The following is a 6,440-nucleotide window of genomic DNA, read 5'->3' on the forward strand; positions in this document are numbered from 1 at the left end:
CGATGTCGTCCTGAGCGTGCTTCTTCCGTACTGCTTCTCGATTTTTATATCCTCTTCTCCACACTCCCTAGGGTGAGGACGCCCACGCCGGAGGGGAAGGAGGGGGGGGGGGGGCTAGGGCTTTCACTTGGGCGCACAAACATACCACCGCACTTATTGTCTCGCCCCCCTCACGTGTTGAGTCCGAGGGAAAGAAGGTTGTCTTCGCGGTAGCGCATAGCGTCGGCTGTGGTACGGCGCGCTCTGGCCCGCTGACAGTTCCCGCGGGTCACCGGCCTCCATTCTTCATCCATCAACTGACACTCGCTCCTCAAGGTAAGGCGCGCTCTGGATCGCTGACAGTTCCCTTGTCCTGGAATGTGCCCGGGAGGGCCGCCCCTGGAACCGCCACGCCAATTGGGGAGGATAAAGCCTGTTTCCCCGCGGCGGCGGCGGCGGGTCCGGTTGGGTCCGGTTGGGCTTAGACCCCTTCGTTCTGGTTGTCACTCTCAACGAGCATGGCTGGGTAATTGATGATGCCTGTCATCTGGGTCTCCGTCTACGCCGCGCCGTCGAACGTGGAACCTCGTAGCACACACAAGGAATGTACCTCGTAGCACACACAAGGAATGTACCTCGTAGCACACACAAGGAATGTACCTCGTAGCACACAAGGAATGTCACACTCGCTCACCCTCCAGAAGAATGTTCTCCGAACATTTGAGTCCCTGCAGCTCCCCTTGTCTTTCTGAATCGCCTCGCACAGTGCGTCCGACAAAACACTTTTCGCTGCACTCAACACCACTGCACAACACCATATGCCTCCGCTGTCATAACTGGCGTCTCCAGGGGCAGCACTGATCTTCTTTTACAGATAAACATGAAACTCAGCACCCAAGCCTCTCCTTTCTAGTCCAAACTGGACGAAATAAATTTACCACAGTTACAAAGGAGCTCCCACTTCTAGCAAGATCACGGCACAGACAAAAATATAGATAACGAAAGGAAGTAGGGCAGGTTCTGCATGCGCTCCGCATGCTCTCCTGTGAAGGTGTTACTTAATGACAGAAAGGTTTAACTACTAACTCCGATAACTTAACACATACGCATATAGCAATGTTATGAGCTGCGGCATTACACAATTCTGACCAGTTCACAACTCCGCTCTGTTTACACCATTAGTCCGACTTAGCTTTCCGATTTCGCAGCGGATATCGGCCTTCATGAGTCATACTAAGTAAGTCTGTGACCCTTTGTCTGCTTTGGGACTCGCGAGGGCTCGTGGCAGGAGCCTCTCCTGGCGTTATCTGCGCGGCAACCTCGCGCGCTTCTTCTTCTAGCAATGCATGAAGTAAATCCGGTGGCATTCCGGCCGTCACCTCTGGCGCCTGCCGAACAAATGCAGGAGAGGGCGTTTCTTGCGAACTATCTGCGCGCTCCGCTTCACTTCTGTCCCCATCAAAATCCGCGCTTTCCCTTTCCTCATTTCGTCAATACTGAACCGGTGCCGACTTGAGGCGATTTGCGTGTATCCTTATCAAGCGCCGGTTCACGTCTCGGACTCTGAAGTTTACCGGAGAAACCTTCTCGACAACCTCGCACGGTCCTCTCCACTTCGTCTGGAACTTACGAGCTAGCCCAATCTGCCTTTGGCAGTTTTCAATGTACACGCTGTCCCCCACATTAAACGGCGCGTCTCTAGCACTGCGATCGTGCACCTCCTTCCTGCGCTTCGCCGCTTTCTTTAAGGCCTCCTTTGCGATGTCCCTCGCCACTTGCAAGCGCGATTCTAGCTCCACCTTATAGTCGTCCAGTGAAGCGTATGGGACACGACGGGGGCCCTCTGGCACTTCACTAGGCTGGTCCGGGTCTCGGCCGTAGAGAAGAAAGAATGGCGATTCGCCCGTGCTCTCGTGTGCTGCGGAATTGTAGGCAAACATTGCATACGGGAGCCACAAGTCCCAGTCCCGCTGGTCGCGCGAAACAAAATGCGACAGGAACCCGGCCACGGTTTGGTTCAGTCGCTCCACCGCGCCGTTGCATGCCGGATGGTACGGTGTTGTCTGTTTCTTAGCGATCTTAAGCAGCTCGCAAACTCTCCTCATTAGCTGCGACACGAAGTTCGTTCCCCGATCTGTCAAGAGTTGCCTCGGGGGTCCATGTCGGAGCACGATCTGTTCGACAAATGCTCTTGCAACCGTGTCTGCTCTGCCTTCTGATCTGGGAGTGCTACCGCTTCCGCGTATTTTGAAAGGTGATCGAAAAATACTAAAATGTACTTGTTTTCGGAAGTGGTCGTGGGCAATGGGCCCATTATGTCCATACCTGTCCGCTCGAAGGGAGCCGAAACCTCAGGGAACGGCTGAATTGGAGCTGGTCTTCGTCCCTTGGGTGTTTTTCTTTCGAGACAGGAATGACACTTCGCACAGTAGTCTCTAACATCCTGTCGCATGCCACTCCAAAAGTACAAACGCTCCACACGCCTGCGTGTCTTCGCTACACCAAAATGACCGGCGCATGGCGCATCGTGAAACGCGCGAAGAACCCTTTCTGTCCACGACCGAGGTATGACGACTCTCTCCCAAGCGGTTTTCTCTGGTCTCCCTTTCCTGGTTGGCCTCGTGCGCCGACACAGGGTGCCGTATTTGCCAATTAAATAACCTAGCTGTTCGGGGTGAGACGGTGCGCCCTCTAAGCTTTCGATTATTCGCTTCAGGTCAGGATCTTTGCACTGCTCTGTGCGTAATTCGGCGGGGTCGACTACGGGGACAAACTCATCTATAGCTGCCACGGCAGCTGTGCGGCTGAGTGCATCAGCATTCAGATGCGTCTTTCCTGACTTGTGCTCAACTTCAAAGCAGTATTCCTGCAGGTGTAGATTCCATCTAGCGAGTCGCGAGCTAGGGTCCCTGACACTCATCACCCATTTCAGAGGATGGCAGTCTGTGACTAGCTTGAATTTGCGGCCGTAAAGGTAGCATCTGAAGTGCTTTACTGCCCAGACAACGGCGAGGCACTCCCTTTCCGTAGCTCCGTACTTTTGCTCTGTGGGGCTCAGCTGTCGGCTAGCAAAAGCAACGGGATGTTCTTTGCCCTCGATAACCTGAGAGAGCACGGCACCAACTGCGAACTTTGACGCATCTGTGGCCATAACGAAGGGCAAATTAAAATCCGGGTGGCGCAACAGCGGTGCACTCATTAGCTTCCTTTTCAGGGCCCCAAAAGCATTCTCCGCGTTTTCGTCCCAGCGAAAGGCGACATTTTTGGCTGTTAAGGCGGTGAGCGGCTTAGCGAGCTTGGCGAACTCCTCTATGTGCCTTCGGTAGTAACCGATCAGGCCGAGAAACTGCCGGACCTGGCGGACGCTAGTCGGGGATGGAAAATCTGAGACACACCTTAGTTTCTCAGGGTCCGGTCGCACGCCGTCAGCTGAAACAACGTGCCCGAGGTATTTCACCTCGTTTTTGAGGAATTGGCACTTAGAGGGCTTCAGCTTGAGACCCGCTCCTCTTAGTCGCACCAAAACCTGCTCAATATCGCGCAAATGGTTCTCAAAACTGTCACTGTATATGATAATGTCATCCATATACACGAAGCACAGCCTCCCCAGAAGACCTGCCAGGATAACATCAGCGGTTCTCTGCCAGACAGCAGGGCTGTTGGCCAGACCCATCGGCATTCTTTTCCATTCATAGTGCCCTGAGGGCGTGTTGAATGCCGTTTTCTCGGCATCTGCCGGATCCATTGCTATCTGCCAGAATCCCGCCGCCATGTCCACTACCGTGAAGTACCTGGCAGAGCCCAGCTGAGAAAGCGTCTCCTGTATATTGGGGATGGGGTATGGATCGATGCGAGTTACGGCATTTAGTTTGCGGTAGTCCACTACCAATCGATACGAGCCATCTGGCTTTTCCACCAATAGTGCTGGTGCTCCCCAGGGTGACTTTGAGTGTTCGACAATGCCGCGATCAATCAGGTCCTGCACCTGCCGCTCCATCTCCTCACGTTGGGAGTAAGGAATCCTGTACGCACGCTGGTAAACGGGCGATGAAGTGCCGGTTTCTATCCTGTGCTTTATAACGCCACAGCAGCCCAAATCCAGGTTGGACGCGGCGAATACCTCCGAGTAGTCGTTCAGCAAACCAGCCAGAGCCTCCCTCTCCCTGGATTTTACGTGAGAAAGATCGAACGACACCTTTGGAGCAGCCGAAGGACTAGCATGCTCTACAGTTGCGAGTACCGTATCGGTGGGCTCACGTTTCTCTATCGCAGAGGTGAAGAAAGCCAATGTTTTGTTCTTGGGAAGGCTCAGTGGCTGCTGGCTACAGTTAACCACCCGTAGGGGCACTCTGTGGGCGTCATTAACTGTCACGAGGCACGCGGCTGCCTTCAGGCCATTGCTGAGAGAGTCGACCGGCTCAAGCACTCCCACGGCGCCGCTCTCTACATCTGAAGGCACAAACGCGCACAAAATGTGCTCCGACCAAGGAAGGACGACCGCCTCATCGACCAGCCTGACGGCAACCCGCGAATATACCTTCTCCAATGATCCCACTGTTTGACGGGTGTCAATATCGGTAATGCGAATCTCAGCCCCTCTCCTGTTCAAAAACGGAACTTTTGATCCGCCCGCATTAACCTCTTCGTCAGAGAATGAGACTACTACCTTCCCTTTTCTCAAAAAATCCTGCCCTAATATACCTGACACTCCGTTTGGCAGAGACACCGTGTCCGGGCATACGTAGCAGGGGTGCTCCAATGCAATTCCGCCGAGAGAGAAGTGTAACCGGTAGAGTCCACTTATGCCAAGAGGATCCCCCGTTATGCCTACAAATTTGGTTGTCATACCACCAGACGCTTCCAACACCTCGCGGTCCCCCTTCCTTTGAAGCGTGTTAAAACTGCTCTCCTTAAGCAATGTCACCTTTGACCCCGTATCTATCAACAATTCCATACAACAACCATTTAACTTGCAACGCACAACAGGGCATGCCTCGTCGGCCACACAAACTACCACCACCTCATCATCTACTGCTCCCTCCCCACGTTCCTCAGGCTGGGGAGGACTATCTAGTTTTTTGTCTCGGTATCTGGAGCCCCGCTGTAGGCTTGCTTAGGGCGTGTCTCGCCTGCTTCTTTTTGTGGCTCCCCACGGCGCACGTTTTGGCAGAACCTGGCGATGTGTCCGCGACCCTGGCAAGCGAAGCATACGATTTCTTCAAAATCTCGCATACCGCGCCTGTAGCTTTGTGGCGGTCTCCGGTTTCCAGCGAATGGGCGCTGTTGAGCGCGCGCTTCAACCTGGCGTTCCACCTGCTGAGATAGCAGCTTTTCTAAGCGATCTAACCGCTCTGTCAAGAGAGCAACCTCAGGGTTGAGCACCGCTCTCTATGACGCGTACTCTCGCTGCGGCTGTCGTTAGCGCCTCATTTCGTTCCTCATCTCAATGCGGCCGCCACGGCTTGGTCGAAATTGCTCGGCTTGCGCGAGAGCACGAACCGGCGCACGGGGTCTTGCAGACCAGCCACGAACAAAGCGGTCATTTCCTCTTTAAGTAGATCCTCCGCGTATTTCTTCCTTAGCTGGTCTCCTTCCTCCTCCCTGCTTAACGTATCGCGTGCTAGGCGCTGAAGCCGCGACGCAAACGTTCGCACGTCCTCCCCTACCATCTGTCCGGCGTCACGGAACCTCTGTACTCGCACGTGACGTGGTTCAGTGTCAAAATGCTCAAACGCGAGCTTCTTAAATTCCGCAAATGATTTTGTGGATTTTACTTTTTCGTCTCGCCATGCGAAATCATGAGCAGCTCCTGTCATCTTACACCTCGCCATTCCCAGTATTTGAGCATCGGACCATCCCCCCATTTTCCCAATCTCTTCTAGCATGGAAAAGAAATCGCAGATTGGAACCCCTGTCTTATCTCCCGTAAACGTCGGAATGACGCTTCCTAATGCCAGCATGCTTGCTCCGAGCGACGGCTGTGGAGTGGGAGCTCCCTCAGATACAGACATTTTTTTTTTCAAGCCCTCCAGTGCCTCAAGCCTCTCAAATGGGGGTAAAAGTCCCACAATCAGTCCCGTGATTCCCTTTTGATTACAATTTTGAAGTCATGAATGTCACAGCATTCAGAGGACATTTGCTTTAGAGACCCCACTTCTGACACCAGTGTGATGACCCCCATAATGCGCAGGTCCACACGGGACGGTGAGGCAAAGAGACACCGTATGGCTCAGTTTAAACAAACAGGTATATTCAATAATTACACATGATTAAGATTATACATCAGAGGCTGGGGCGTCCGAGCTTACGTGCCGACGACTTCATGGGGGCGATGGAGTGGCTCCGGAGTTGGGCTCGAGCGGTTGCTGGCAGAAGCTGCACGCCGTCGGGCTTCGGCGCTGAAGGCCCTCTTGGCGAACGATGTCGTCCTGAGCGTGCTTCTTCCGTACTGCTTCTCGATT

This window comes from Amblyomma americanum, chromosome 9 (assembly GCF_052857255.1).
Source record: "Amblyomma americanum isolate KBUSLIRL-KWMA chromosome 9, ASM5285725v1, whole genome shotgun sequence".
Classification (NCBI taxonomy): Eukaryota; Metazoa; Arthropoda; class Arachnida; order Ixodida; family Ixodidae; genus Amblyomma; species Amblyomma americanum.